The sequence below is a fragment of the Corvus brachyrhynchos genome, unplaced genomic scaffold, assembly GCF_000691975.1.
Source record: "Corvus brachyrhynchos isolate BGI_N302 unplaced genomic scaffold, ASM69197v1 scaffold150, whole genome shotgun sequence".
NCBI lineage: Eukaryota > Metazoa > Chordata > Aves > Passeriformes > Corvidae > Corvus > Corvus brachyrhynchos.
The window spans coordinates 1394595-1409043 of record NW_008236162.1 but is presented as its reverse complement, the minus strand read 5'-3'; positions in this window follow the sequence as shown (position 1 = coordinate 1409043).

Genomic DNA, 14449 nt, shown 5'->3' with positions numbered 1-14449 from the left:
CCAGGATGGGTTGGGTGGGAGGGAACCTTAAATCCCATCCAGTGCCACCCCTGCCAGGGCAGGGACACCTCCCACGATCCCAGATTATCCCAACCTGGCCTTGGGCACTTCCAGGGATCCAGGGGCAGCCACGGCTGCTCTGGGAATTCCATCCCAGCCCCTCCCCACCCTCACAGGGGAGAATTTCTTCCCAATATCCAATTTTTTACTCTCTTTCAGCTTACAGTCATTGCCTTCTTTCCTGTTTCTGCACCAGTATTAGAAATCCAGTCCCCAAGGCCAGACTTGTTCCATATTTCCCAGTTGGGGGCTCTCAGAGCCCCATTTCTCCATGGGTTTTTATGGAAGCACGTGGAATTGTGTGCTTGCTGGCTTTGGGGCTGGTCCTGTCCTGTCCTGAGGCTGCTCCAGTGGCCAGAGAACAAACAAGGGACACACCTGACCCCAAATCCCACTGCAGAACTTCCAACAAACCATCCCTGCTTGGTCTGAAGCCCAGCTGGGTCCACCTGGCCTTGAAGGTTGGAGGAATTGAAGGAAAAAAAAATCAAAATAGGGCCTAACCCCACCCAAATGCTGAGCTCAGAACCCTCCAGTCCTTGTTGCCACCCCCAAAGCTGTCACACCACCTGCGAAATGTCCCAGTTCTTCACCCACACGGGTGAAATTCCACACTGTCCTGCTGCCACCCCTGGCTGACAGGGACATGAACTCCCTTTCCCAGCTCACGCCTGACATTTTCTGCTGGATTTGCTAATTGCAGTAGTCAATGATTTGCCACGCAGGGTTCGCCCGCGCTGTGTCATTATTGACCTGCCACGGCTCAGCAGCTTCCAGGGCTGCAATTAAAACCCATGAGTTGACTTTAACCTTTTTTCCCTTTCCTGGAAGGATTCTCCTGCTGCCCAGCATCTCCCTGCTGCTCGCACTCGCCGCTCACAGCTCCTGCAGGAGGGAAGAGCTGATCCAGCCAGGAGCCAAACAAATCCAGATTGCAGCCTGGCAGCGGGGATTGATTCCATCAAATCCTGATTTCCACGTCAACACTCCGGCCCACGCAGGGCCCCGTGCTGTGCAGGGCCTCCTGGCCAGATTGGAGAGGGTTTTGATGGACAAGAGGAATATTTTCTCTGAGATTTGGGGTTGATAATGTGCAGGGAAGCGTGGAGCAGGCAGTGTTTGGAGTAGAGAGCCTGGGATCACCTCAGCACAGATGAAGGGCTGCAGGTTTTAGCTGCACTTTGGGACTAGAAATACACTCAAAAAATGCAATTACCAGGGTGGGCTCTGTCCCATTCCCTGTCCTGGCTTTGGTGTGAGCAGCTTTTCCCAGAAGGGACTCCTGCAGGGATCAAGGACTGTGATCTCCCGGAGATATTCCGGAGGAAATCACATCCCCCGAGACCCCAGAACAGCCAGGACAGGGAGTGCTCCCTACCTTGACAAGGAGAAGAGCTGCAGGTGCACAAATAACCTTTGAAAAATGTCCTGATAATGGCTTAGCCTGCATTTGCCCCCATGCAGTGACCTCAGTTTGTTGGTGGAGGACAGGAGATAACCAAATCCCTTATCAGTGTCCAGATACAGGGCGCTGCTTGAGATAAACATCACAACACAACATTTCCTGCCTGCCTCAATCGAATTAATTAATCCCTTACTTAGGAACCAGCCCTGTCTCCTGCCTCATCCTTGGACTGCTGACTGGAGACTTTCTGTAGCTCCACATATCATTAACCCGAGTGCATAAAGGCCTTTCCTGGGAGAAGGAGCATTTGTTTGCTGAGAAGCAGCAGAAACAGGCAGGAAAATCAATTTTACACTGCAAGATTTAGAATTGAATTAAAGAAATCCTTCCTGAAGGCCATGTCAAATAAAGACATCAGCTGTGAGGCAGCTGAGGGAAGTCACGGAGCAGAAATATTCTGCTTTAGGGCTTGGTTTTATGATCTGAGTGCTCGAGTGGCACTACAGGTGCCAAACATGACACACACTTTCCTGAGGGGAAAAAAATTCCAGTCAAGGCTGCAGTTCCACCCCCTGTTCAGAGCAGTGTCTATTTTGGGTATTTTATGGATTTTATTGGCTAACGAAAGAAAAATACTATCAGTGTTTATATTTTGGACAGTTTGTGGCCAAAACAAGTTTCCGATTTTACACCTAAGCTGAGGCAGGTCCCAATTGAGACCTACAAAACATCCACCCCTGATCTCAGATAAATTCCTCTGCACACCCATGGAGGTGCCCAAACATGGATAATTAATTAATATTAATTTACTGCCATTTTTAAAGCTCATTTGAGACCCAAGAGCAGCATCCACACATTGATATTTTATGTATAACGAGTCAAATAAACTGAGAAAAACACACCTCATCCATCCTGCACATCAGTGTGATCAGGAAAACAAACTGATGCATGAGCCACAAATGAAAACCTTCATTTATCAGATTGTCTCAAGCCTGAAATTTTTTTTTTTTTTTTCCCCCAAGCTACAAATCTTTGCTGAAAAGAAGCTTTTGATCATCTGCCTCAAACCAGAAGGGTCCAACTGGCAGTGCCAGCAGCGAAACAGCTCCGGAGGGGCAGCACTTCCAGCCCCTCCTGGGTGAAATCCCGGCTGGGACGTGGAGAAGGGAAGGGCTGGGGTGTGAAATCCCCCAGCTGGCCTTGGGAAAGAGCCCCATCCATCAGCTGGGATCACCCTGGGACTTTTTGCTGGGAACCAGAGAGCTGAAAGTGTGTAAAGGCTGAAGCTCTTGGCATCCAGAACCAAAACCGCCTTTCACCCCTCCAAAAGAGGACTTGGAATATGAAAAAACTCCAGGAGATCATCAAAATTTAAGATACAGACTAAATTTCTGGACAGACAGATTGCCTGTGTGTGTGCCAAGAACCTGTTTAGGGATCATTTATTCCTGGATAAGTGTTCATTTCGGGCAGGCCCAGCTTTAGATCACGCTGTGAACCCTCCCCTTATCTCCCCCAGCTGCTTTTCCATCTCTCTCCAGGATATTGAGCAGGAAGCTGCCAATTGCTGCCACAAGTTACTGTGGGATGATTCAGAACAGGTGAAAAGAAAGCGTTTGTGTAAATCAAAGCAATTTTATTCGACCTCCAGGTGAGCAGGAGGGGCTGGGAGTGATCCTCACCCCGGGAGCAGCTCTGTGGCTGCTCTGCCAGGGCTGTGTCAAGGCCAGGCTTTGGGTAAGTTTGGATTCAGGCTCCAATCCAGTGATTTTGCCCTTGCTCAGTCCTTGTTTAATTAATTACCTGCCATTCACTGAAGCTTGAGTTAAAGCCAAGCCCCTTCTCTGCCCTGTGCACATGTGGAAATCACCAGCTCTCAGCCAAAAGCTCATTAACAACCTGCCAAAAAAAGTCTTTTCCCTTCACCTTTCATCTAGGAAAGAATTTGCTTCTGTTTTCTCGGCTTCCCTTGGAGTCACTGGCCCCAGCCTGGGAACGTCTTTGACTGATTATTGCATCTCTCTTCCACCATCTTTTAATTTATTAATGTTTGAGTTCTGTCTTGGTAAAGAGAGAAGAAGCTGAGTTAAAGCAGGCAGCAGGAACTTCCCCGGTGACCTGTGAAGAAAACCTTAATTAACCCTTGGAAAGCCCTCACATCTCTCAGGAAAGCTCAGGCTGCTGCTCCCAGCCCTCCAACAGAGGCTGCCAGCTGAGAGTCAGAGCTGGAATCAGAATTAATGTTTCTGTTTTGTTCCCAGGCCGGAGGATTTTCGGGGCTCACATGGGTAGGAACAGAAGAGTTGGGCCAGCAATGTACAACAGAGAAGCCTCTGGGTGCTGCTGGGCCATGATGAGTTTTTGGTGTTTGAGAAGCCACTGTTTGGCAGGGTGAGTTCTTCCTGGGGATGGTGAGTTTGTAAATCCCTCATCCTCCGTTCTCCTGCCCCAGAAAGCAGGGATGACCCTCAGCCACGGCCTGGGCACTGCTGGAGCAGGGGCTGGCCTTGTCCCCAGGGTTCCCCCACAAGGTTCTGCAGTCGCCAAGCTGGAGATCAGGTTTAATATTTTATCCAGACTCCAAAACTTACACAGGTAATTACATTTATTACACGTTCTACAATTGTTAAAATTGTTAAAAAAGTTTATTACCTTGTTACACTTACTACAATCGCATTTGGTAATCCCTGCATTACCCAAGACCCTCAAAACTCCCCCAGATCCTCAGGGATGCTTCCCTGCCCCCAAAATTGCACAGCACTGCCCAAAATCCAGGCTGATTTAAGGGGCTGTAGCTGTTCCCAGGCAACGAACAAGGAAAATCACCTTGGAAAAGCCCAGCCACACTTCGAGGTGCTGCAGCATCCCCAAAAACCCCAGAGCTCCCTGGATCATTGGAATAAATGAGCTCCCACTCATGCAGAGGGATTAAATCCCCTGGAGAAAGGTGGCAGAGGAAGAAATGCAGGTGGGAAGGTTGGGTGGGTCAGGACTCCCTGTCCTGGCACTGGGTTAGAGATAAAAATGGTGAGGTTTGGCTGGAGATGGGGTGGCAGTGAAGAGACTTTAACAAATAAACCCCAAGGAATATCAAGCTCTTCATATGGACACCTCCAAACTGCTGTGAAACACCTACGTCCTTCAAATATCCTGGAGTCAAAAGTTACATTCCAATCCCGGAGCAGTTTTTTTTCCCAAGGTCAGGAGTCCGTGGATGCTCTGAGCCTCCTTTGTTCTCATCTCCATCTCTAATCACTTTTTTTAAGCTTTCACTTTTTAAGCTGTCCCTCAGAACACTTTGGGTGTTAAGCCAGCCCAGACAAGAGAGGGGATAAAATAAAACCGCACTAAAGTGACATCCACACAAATAAACAATCGAACAGGGGAGGCTGCATCTGCCTCTCTGCTTTATCTCCTTCAGACTGGTTCAGAAAACCAAACAGACTCGGTCTGGGCACAGCAAAATAGGCTCAGTCTCCTTTCATTCCAACCCATGGATGTCACATCTCCCTTTCTTGCGCTGCTTCCTCGTGGATTTAAACTTGGATACGACAAATCCGCTCCGAGCTTCAGGCTGGGTCTTGGCAGATCAGTTTGATAGCAAAATGCAGGGGTTTGGCTCTCTGCCTGAAGAGCAGGGCAGACAGAGCAGGGGAAGTGTGGTTTTTAGGCTGATTTGCATTTCCACAGCCCTGAAATGAAACGTTTTCAGAGGTGCATTTTCCTGGAGGTGAATAGAGTTACACAGAGTTCATTCCTCATGTGCTATCTGCGGCTCCTCAGCAGAATTAGGAAGAGTCTGAGTGTTTAAAGACACTGAAATTCAGCTGAAAGTCACCTGGAATAACAAATCCAGTGCAAGAAACACTCGAGGCTCTCTGGCAAACCTCACATTATGGTCTTGGGGTGGCTGGTCTGGCTTTACACTCACCCCAAACAATTAAATCCTGCTTTGGATGAGATTCAGGCTTTATTTTCAAGCAGCCAAAGTGCTCTGCACACACAGCCCCTACCTCTCCCCTCTCCTCTGCTTTTCATCTCTGTTCACTTCCCCTTTATCACCCCCAGAAAAAAGTTCTGAGTCTCACCCCCCAAGCCAGGGATGATTCTTCTCTGGCCCCAAGTTGCCAGGGGTGAATACACCTCACAGAAAGCCCCTGGGCTCCCATTCCAGCTGGATTTGGAGCCAGGCTCCTCAGGTTATCCTAATTCCTCATCTTCCTTCAGCTGTGACTGCAGATTTGTCCCTCTGAAGTGGCAGTGAGGCAGTGAGGGGTATTAATAGAAGCAAATGATTTTACAAGCTTCAAAAAGACCCATAAATCAACCCCTTGGAGCTGAATGTTCCCAGCAGTCGGGGGCAGCTCCAGCTGAAAATGAACCTCTTTCCTCAATGGATTTGCTCACAGAGGGTGAAATAACAATTCCAGGGCAGAGGCTCTCCAGAGAGAGCTTCAGTGAGGTTTTCTGGCCCTTAAAGTGCAGTCAGGCTCCTGCTTGGAGGCTCCTGTTCTTCCTGGGCTCTGGCTGGCCAAGCTCTGGCCAAATTTGTCACCTGCCAATGCATGGACAAGCTCCTGATGGTGACACCTCCCATGGGCCAGAGCCAGGCCATGAGGGGTTTCTGCCCCTCCAGTGCTAAAAGAGAAGTCATTTCCTTCTTTTTTATGGTATAACTCCCAAATTCCCATCAGGAAAAGGGCGTTTGAAGTCCCTGAAGTTGATCTGCTTCAGGGGAAGGGCCCCATGGAAGGGAAGTGACAGCACAGGGGAGCCCATGGATCACCCCAACACAGCCCCAGGATGATCCCGCAGGAAACACCCGCTGGAATTTGTGCCTCCTGAGCAGGAACAAGCGTCTAAACCCTGATGCTCTCACTTACAACTCAATCTTTAAATGTCCTGTGTGTACCTAAACCCTTCATGTCTAATTTGTCTCCTGAATCCAGCCCCGCAGGCAGGGCAGGAGCTGGGAGATGAATGGCTGGAGCATCCTGGCAGCCTGGAAGCCGTGGAGCTCTTCCCTTCACCTCCACTTCCCGAGGACAGTAAACACATCCCCGTTCCCATCAGGGCCCTGCTGATGCCCCATTAATCACCAGAGGGGTGGGCAGGCACCAGGGAAGCTGATATTCCTGTCCCTGCTGCAGCCACGAGGACAGCAGGGGACAATTGGGAGCTTTTTCCCAAATATTAGAATGCAGCCCGTGGCTGGCTGTCAATTAAAGCTGTAATTCCATCTGAAGGGTAACGAAGCTGAGTCTGAGCAGCAAAGGAGTTGAGCAAATTGAGAAATCAGAGTTCAGGCTGACAGGGGGAGGAGGATGGTTCGGAATCCCAATTTCCACAGCCTGGCTGCGGCTCCCAGCAGTTTAAATCTGCTCATGTGGGAGTTCAGAGCTTCTCATCCCAAAATGTTGCTCAGATAAGGTGGAAAGTTTGCAAATGGATGCACAGGAAGGGGATCTGCCTTCCCCGAGGTCAGGTAATGAACAGAGGATGTCCAGCACCAGGGGCTGCCAGGGCATTTCAGGACGGGCATGGAGCGATTCCGGCTATTTGTGTGGAATTCCTGGTGCTTTAATGGCTTTGAACTGACAGAGAGTGGGTTCAGATGGGATATGGGGCAGAAATTCTTCCTTGTGAGGCACAGGTGTGAAAACCCTTGGCAGGGGGGTTGGAACAGGATGAGCTTTAAGATCCAACCAACCTAAACCATCCCAGAATTCCAGAAAAAAACCAACAACAACAAAACAAAAAACCCCCACAAAACAAAACCCCGAAAACCCCAAACAAACCCCCAAATAATAAATCTGAGCACTAAGAGAAGAATCCAGGTGTTTCTTGTGTTTCTTATTCCTCCATCATGGCTGGTGTGATGCCAGCTTTCACTTGGCTTCAGAAGAGCCCAAATCCAGTGGCACTAAAGGGCTTGGAAGCTCTGTGACCAGAAGAGCCCAGAAAACAGCAGAGAAACCCAGAATTAGGGAACATCCTGAGCTGGGAGGGACCCAAATGAACCATCGACCCCAAGGCAGCAGCGGGGGAAGGTGGGGAAGCTGCGTTTCCTGATGCCCCGGCTGCAGCGCCACTGGCAGCTCCCGGTTTTCTGGCAGCTCCCGGTTTTCTGGCAGCTCCTGGTTTTCTGGCTTTATTTGCCTAAAAAACCCCAAAATCCAGCAGAACGAGCTGCGTTTTGCCTTCAAGGTGTCCCAGTGGCAGGGCTGAGGTGAGCAGTCACCTGGACTGAACATCAGCCCTTCCCGTCAGATTTTCCAGGCAGTTCCTTTCTCTGGAGCTCAGGGATGCTCTGCCCCTGCCCTCCCCCCTCGTCAGGAAATCAGGGATGTTTCTGCACACAAAGGAAAATCAAGGAGCACAAAGCCTGCCTCCAACCCTCTCCAGTGGCTTTATTTTAGAGCAGCTGGAACCCACTGCCTGTGGAAAACACGCGCCCAAGGAGCTCCTTTCTATTATCTCCATTATTTCCATTATCTCCATTATTTCCATTATTTCCGTTATTTCCATTTTTTCTCTTATTCCTCTTCTATTTCAGCGGCCTGAAGCACAAAGCTGGAGATGAACAAGTTTCCTCCATTCTCTAATTTTATGGAAGAAATAACAACAAACCCCAAACAGATGCAGGTTTCAAAGCTCAGATCCCGTTTGTCATTGCAGCCCCTGCACTTTCCACCAGCAGAGCCCGAATTAGCTCGGATATTTTGCAAACACATTTATTTTTCCATGCTTTATGTGATCCCCATGCTGAGGATTGAAACTTGAATTAATATTTATGAAAAAGCTCTTCTTGATGTCAGAAGTACCTGGACCAAGCACACAATTTCTTGACAAAAGAGGTTTTTTTTCCTGTATTATCCTTTACAAATATGTGGCATAAATAACATAAAGTGGATTAAAGTGTTTACAGCCCCTCAGATAAATTCAGGTTCCTGTGTGCAGGAGCCTGGATAATGAAAAGGAATATTAAAATACGAGCAGCCATTCTGGTGATTAACACTGAGTACCAAATAAAGATTGAGATCGCTGAAGGATGTGGAGTCTAATGGGCAGAGCTGACAGTTAATTTAACCTGCAGGAGAACTGCAAATAAGCTTTCACCTCAAATTTCTATTATTTTTTTTTACATTTTTACCAGGCACAAGTCCAAGAAGCGAAAATTTAAACCCGAAAAGCAACTCCAATGCCTTGTTTTAAATGGGTTTTATGATAATAAAAAAGAAAACACATTTTGAATAGCAAATCTGGAATGTTGCACCGCGAATGCTTTACAATTATTAATTTACTTGGATCTTTGTGAGCTCTCAGAGAGGTTGCTGGGAGTGAGAATAACTGGGAAATATGGAGATGACGCCTGAGAAGAAAACATCCCATAGAAATTCTAGTGGAATTTTTTTTTTTTTAACACATTTTAAGCAGGAAACATGAGATTTAAGGCAAAGCAGAGCATTTTAAAGGATGAAAGCAGACACAGGGAATGGGTCTGGCTGTGCTGCCGCACCCCCAGCTCTGGGAGCATCAGGAAAATCTTCCCCAAGGAAATTTCCTTTGGAAGGGAGGGGAGGAAGGGCCTGATCAATATTCTTAGTCATAGCTGGGTTATTTAATTACGTGCAGATGACCTCGGGTTTAACCAGATTTTTTCCAACTCAGGCTATTAAAAAGCTTTTCCTATAAATATCCCCGAGCCCTGGGGGAGGGACCCTGCTCTCCCAACCTCCAATTTCACCCAAATCCATCCCAGCAGGAAGTTCTGGAAGCCGCCCTGACCCCATCCTGCAGCTCCCGGGATCGCAGGGATCCTTTTGCCCCCCGGGAATGTGTCGGGGTGCCTGGAACGCTGTCAGGAGCCACTTTGGATAATTGAAACCCTGCCTTAAAAGCATCCAGGGTGCGGAGCAGGAACCTAATGCAGGGCCAGGGGTTAATGCCGGGCTGCAGGAGAACATTTCATCTTCACGGAGGGCCGGGGGCAGGCATTGATTTATTTGTTTGTTTATTTGCTTGGTTTGGCCCCTTAAAAGGGAAAAAAACCCTGTTCCACAACCAACAGCAGGATGAAAAGGAAAACCCCTCAAATCGCTCTCTCTGTGCAGCTCTGCTCTCCCCGGCGGATCCCTCTGCTCCTCCTGCGTGTCCTGGTGGCACTCCCGGGACAGGGAGAGTGGCACAGCCCCAGCCCCGAGCTCGGGGGGTCCCTGGGGGAGCACACCCCAAAAATAGCCAGAAATCGGGCCCAAGGGGCCGGGCTGCTCTGAGCTGATCCGAGCCCGCTCCTGCTCCACACAGAGAACTCCCGGCAAGGACACCCCAGGCAGAGATGGAGCGGGGGATGGATGGTGATCCGTCCGCTCGGGAAGGGCTGGGGAGCAGCAGAGCCCTTCAGCAGCGGGAATCTGCTCCTGGGCAGGAGCTGCGGGAGCTGAGGGGACTCTGGGTGAGCTCTGGGTGAGCTCTGCTGGGTGAGCTCTGGATGAGCTCTGCTGGATGAGCTCTGGGTGAGCTCTGGATGAGCTCTGTTGGATGAGCTCTGGGTGAGCTCTGCTGGGTGAGCTCTGGATGAGCTCTGCTGGATGAGCTCTGGGTGAGCTCTGGATGAGCTCTGTTGGATGAGCTCTGGGTGAGCTCTGCTGGGTGAGCTCTGGATGAGCTCTGCTGGATGAGCTCTGGGTGAGCTCTGGATGAGCTCTGTTGGATGAGCTCTGGGTGAGCTCTGCTGGGTGAGCTCTGGATGAGCTCTGCTGGATGAGCTCTGGGTGAGCTCTGGATGAGCTCTGTTGGATGAGCTCTGGGTGAGCTCTGCTGGGTGAGCTCTGGATGAGCTCTGCTGGATGAGCTCTGCCTGCGCCTTCAGGGAGCTGCCACCAGCCCTGACAGGGACAGCTGAGCAGCGGCTCCTGAGGCTTTCACCCACTGCCTTCTAAAAGTCTCTGCTTTGACCTAAATCTCATGTTTCGTCCTTAAAAACACGTTTAAAAAAAAATCCACCGGGATTTTTATGGGATGTTTTCTTGTCACGCATCATCTCCGTGTTTCCCAGTTTTTCTCACTCCCAGGGACCTCTCTGAAAGCCCACAAAGATCAAAATAAATTAATAAAGCATTCATGGTGCAACATTCTGGATTTCCTGTTCAAAACGTGTTTTCTGTTTTATTATCACAAAACCTGTTTCAAACAAGGCATCGGAGTTGCTCCTAAATGACTTTTCTGCTTTAAATCTTCACTTCATGCCCCAGCCCATCACCTGCTCCCTCCAGCCAAGAAAGAAACCCACAGATTTCTGCTTTCAGGGAGTCTGACCCAAAACACGTGGGGGACTCCGAGGTGACAGCCGCTCCCTGGGGCCGGGCCCTGCTCCGTCCCCTGCATTCATCTGAGAGCTTTACCTGCTGTGCCCATCTGCTGCCAGCCCGCGCTCCGTGGCAGGCCGCTGCTCTGAGCTCTGCACACAAAGCCCCGCAGTCAATCAGAAAGTTCCTACAATTGCGTTTTCCCCACCCCTGGGCTGTCCCCGAGCCCGGAGGAAGCCTGGAAGCGCTGCCCTGTCCCTCCTGCACAGCTGCTGTGACAATGGCAGCAGCCCCGGTCCTCTCCTTCGGGACACGGAGCCTGTTCCATCCAGGGAGCACCGGCAAGGGGGGACCCAGTAGGGGGGGGTGGAAGGGCAGCTCCCTCAGCCCCTCTGGTTACCGATTCCTCAGGGAAAGACGAGCCCCAGCAGCGCAGCCAGGAGGAATTTTGTCTGATGGAAAAACACAAAAAATTCTGAAGAAAGGAAAAAACGCCTCAGCACCCGGTGGAAAAGGGATGCAACTGGTCCGGGATGGAAAAGAGACCCAGGAATGATCTGCTGGCTTGAATTCCATCCTGTCCCTGTTTTATCCTCGCCCCAAACTGGGCATGGATCTGCCCTGGGCACTGCCAGCTCTCTCTGAGCCCTGGTGCCTACCCACAGCTCCTCATGGTCAGTGGCCGAGGGTGACCCAAACATCTCTGATTTATGGCAGGGAAAAGCTGCTCAAGAAAACACAAAAACCCTGAGCCAGGAGGGGAGTTTGGGCCTGAAACAGGGTGTAAAATCCCAAGTGGAATCCCTACAGGAATGTGATCTGCTGTAACCCCGTGTGGAGGGAACTCATTACAAACCCCAGCAGAACCCAGCTCCTTCCAGGGCACCTGGGCTCCATCGCTCTCATTTCTCCTCCTGAGGAGAGGATTCCTGCGTTGTGCAGGCAGGGATTTTGGGTTTATCCCCAAGAACTCATGGAGCAGAGCAGAGAATGAACCCTCAGCCCCCTAAACCAGAGTTTTATGTCTCTGAGGCTGAGCCATCCCCGTTCCCACAGGGAGCACAGGAGGTGAGGGAGCTGTGAGCACCCTTCACATCCTCCCCTGCACCTCCTGCGGCCCTTCTCACCCCAGTCATGAGCCCAAAACTTGGGGCTGGTGGGGACATGCTCTCCCAGAGATGAGGTGTGGGACAACAGCAGCATCCTGAGGGGAGCAGGGCCACCAGATCCTGCAGGGCTGAGCAGAGCCAGGAGATCCTGCAGGACTGAGCAGAGCCAGGAGATCCTGCAGGACTGAGCAGAGCCAGGAGATCCTGAAGGGCTGAGCAGAGCCAGGAGATCCTGAAGGGCTGAGCAGAGCCAGGAGATCCTGTAGGAAGAGCAGAGCCACCAGATCCTGAGATCTGAGTGCCACCAGACCCTCTTGGATGGGCAGTGTCACCAGACCCTGTAGGACTGACCAGTGCCACCAGCCCCTGCAGGATGAGCAGGGACTGACACCAAGCCAGAGGGGCTGCAGGATGCCTCACAACACCCCCAATTCCCCTTTCCCGACGGGTGTGACCACACCCGAGCTGCCGCCAGGCAGGGCAGCAACACCGGCTGCCTCCGAGCCCTCCTGCCCCGCTCCTCCCCTGCATTAATGTCATTTATTGATGTCATCGATATCATTAATGTCATTTTACACCTGCCCGTGTCTGAGCGCTGCAAGGATCCCACCACAGACGAGACAAACCCAGTCTCTGCTGCCGGAGCTCCCATCTCTGCTCCTGACGGGAACATTTCCCCGCTGAAAGCCGGGCTCGCCTTCCCCTCGCGGCTCTGGCGGCTCCGTCCTGGCCATTAGCGAGAGGCGGCTCCCACCGATGGATTTCTGCTCAGGATCCTCCCGCATCGATCCCGGAGGGGCCCGGCGGCAGCTGCGCTCCTCAGCTCCGGCCCCGGAGCCTTTGCTGGGGCGGCTGCGGGGGTGTCCGGAGCCGGGCGGGCGTGGGGATGCTCCAGGAGTCGATAAAACCTTCCCAGCCGCCCCCGGCCGGCGCCTGCGGAGGAAGAAGGGGGGGATCAGCTGCGCTCTGACCCTCGCGGGGGTCGTTTCTGTCGGGGAGTGAGGCTCGGGGCATGCGGGGCAGGATTCCCAAGGGGAGACAAAGGAGGCCCCCGCAGTTTGAGAGAAAAGAAGGAGCTGAGACAGTTCGCTTTAATAAAAACAAACCGACCAAACAAAAAAAACAAACCCCAAAAACAACCAACCAAAACCCCAAACAAACCCACCAAACAACCCCCCCAAAAACCCAGAGGAACCAACAACAACAACAACCATAAGACAAAAAAAAACCCTCAAAAACCCCCAAAACCCCCCAAAACTCCCCAAACCCAAAAACAAACAAAAAAACCCCCCAACCACACTTTTGTGGATAGAGGATGTCATTTGATTATTATTAGTATTATTATTACTACTACTATTTTTATTATTTTATTATTTTATTATTTGTTGTTTATTGTTATTTGCTGTTTGTTATTATTATTTGTTCATTTATTTTTACGCTAAATTTGAAACAGCTCGGAGGGAAACAACTGTGGAAGGAGAAAATTTGGAGATTGAGATTTGGGGGTTAAAACACAGCCCTCGAATATCCCCTAAAGGCACCCACCCATCCCAGCAGCCCCTCAGCCCCGTTCCGAAGGCGCTGCTGGGTGCTGTACCCTCCCCGGGCCCACGGGACACCAGCGCTGCTCTACATGCGATAAAAGCCCCAAGCGCACCCAGGAGGGAGAACAGGGCGGCTCTGCTGGGTATTTATAGCCCGGCAGCGGTGCCAAGGCGAATGTGGGTTACTGTGACATGTGAATCAGCCGCCGCAGAGCCAGCCTGGAAACCCGGAGTGTGACAGAGGGTGGGGGCAGAACGGGGATGAAATCCCGCCTGGAGAGCCGGGCTTTGCCAGCAGCCTCCAGACGGGAGGATGGAGCGTGCGAGGAGCTGTTCCCACCCTGCCGGAGAGGATCTGCCCGAAATTCCCGAGCTAAGCGCCAGCAAAACGCTGCGAACGTGCCAGCACTGACAAGAGAAAGCAGAGCAGCTTCTCTGCTTGGAAAACCCGTGCCTGGTTCCCCACCAAGCAGATGGAAATGTTTCCTGGTGGGTAGGGCACGAGACTCTTTCCTTCCTAATTCTCGTTTTTGGTGTGTGTCTGTGGAAGGGGTTTAAGGATATTGGTCCCTCATTTAAATCTCTTCGAGGCTGAGTGAAGAGAAATGAATAGAGAGAGGTCAGCACCACCAGCAGGGTCAGTGGGCACCAAGAAAAACCCAGGAATTCTGGGGAATTTGGTATTTTAGTTAAACCCACCCCGCTGCAGGGGCAGCACCCCCAGGGACCTGGTGCAGGTGAGGCACTGAGGTGTCTGTGCCATTCCAGGGGTTTTATGATGAATTTGCAAATGAGGTGGTCCTGGGGCTGGCCCTGGGGCTGGTACCTCCTGCCTGGAGCTTTTTTAATTGGCATGGTCAGGAATGAATGAATGAATGACTAAATGAACACATACATAAATACATAAATACATAAATAAATAAATGTGTGCTTGCTACCCTCTCCTCTCGGGGTGGTTGGGTTTCACACCTGGCAGCTACAGAGTCCCCTGAGCTCTGAGCATGGAAAAGTGGGGGAAAAGGA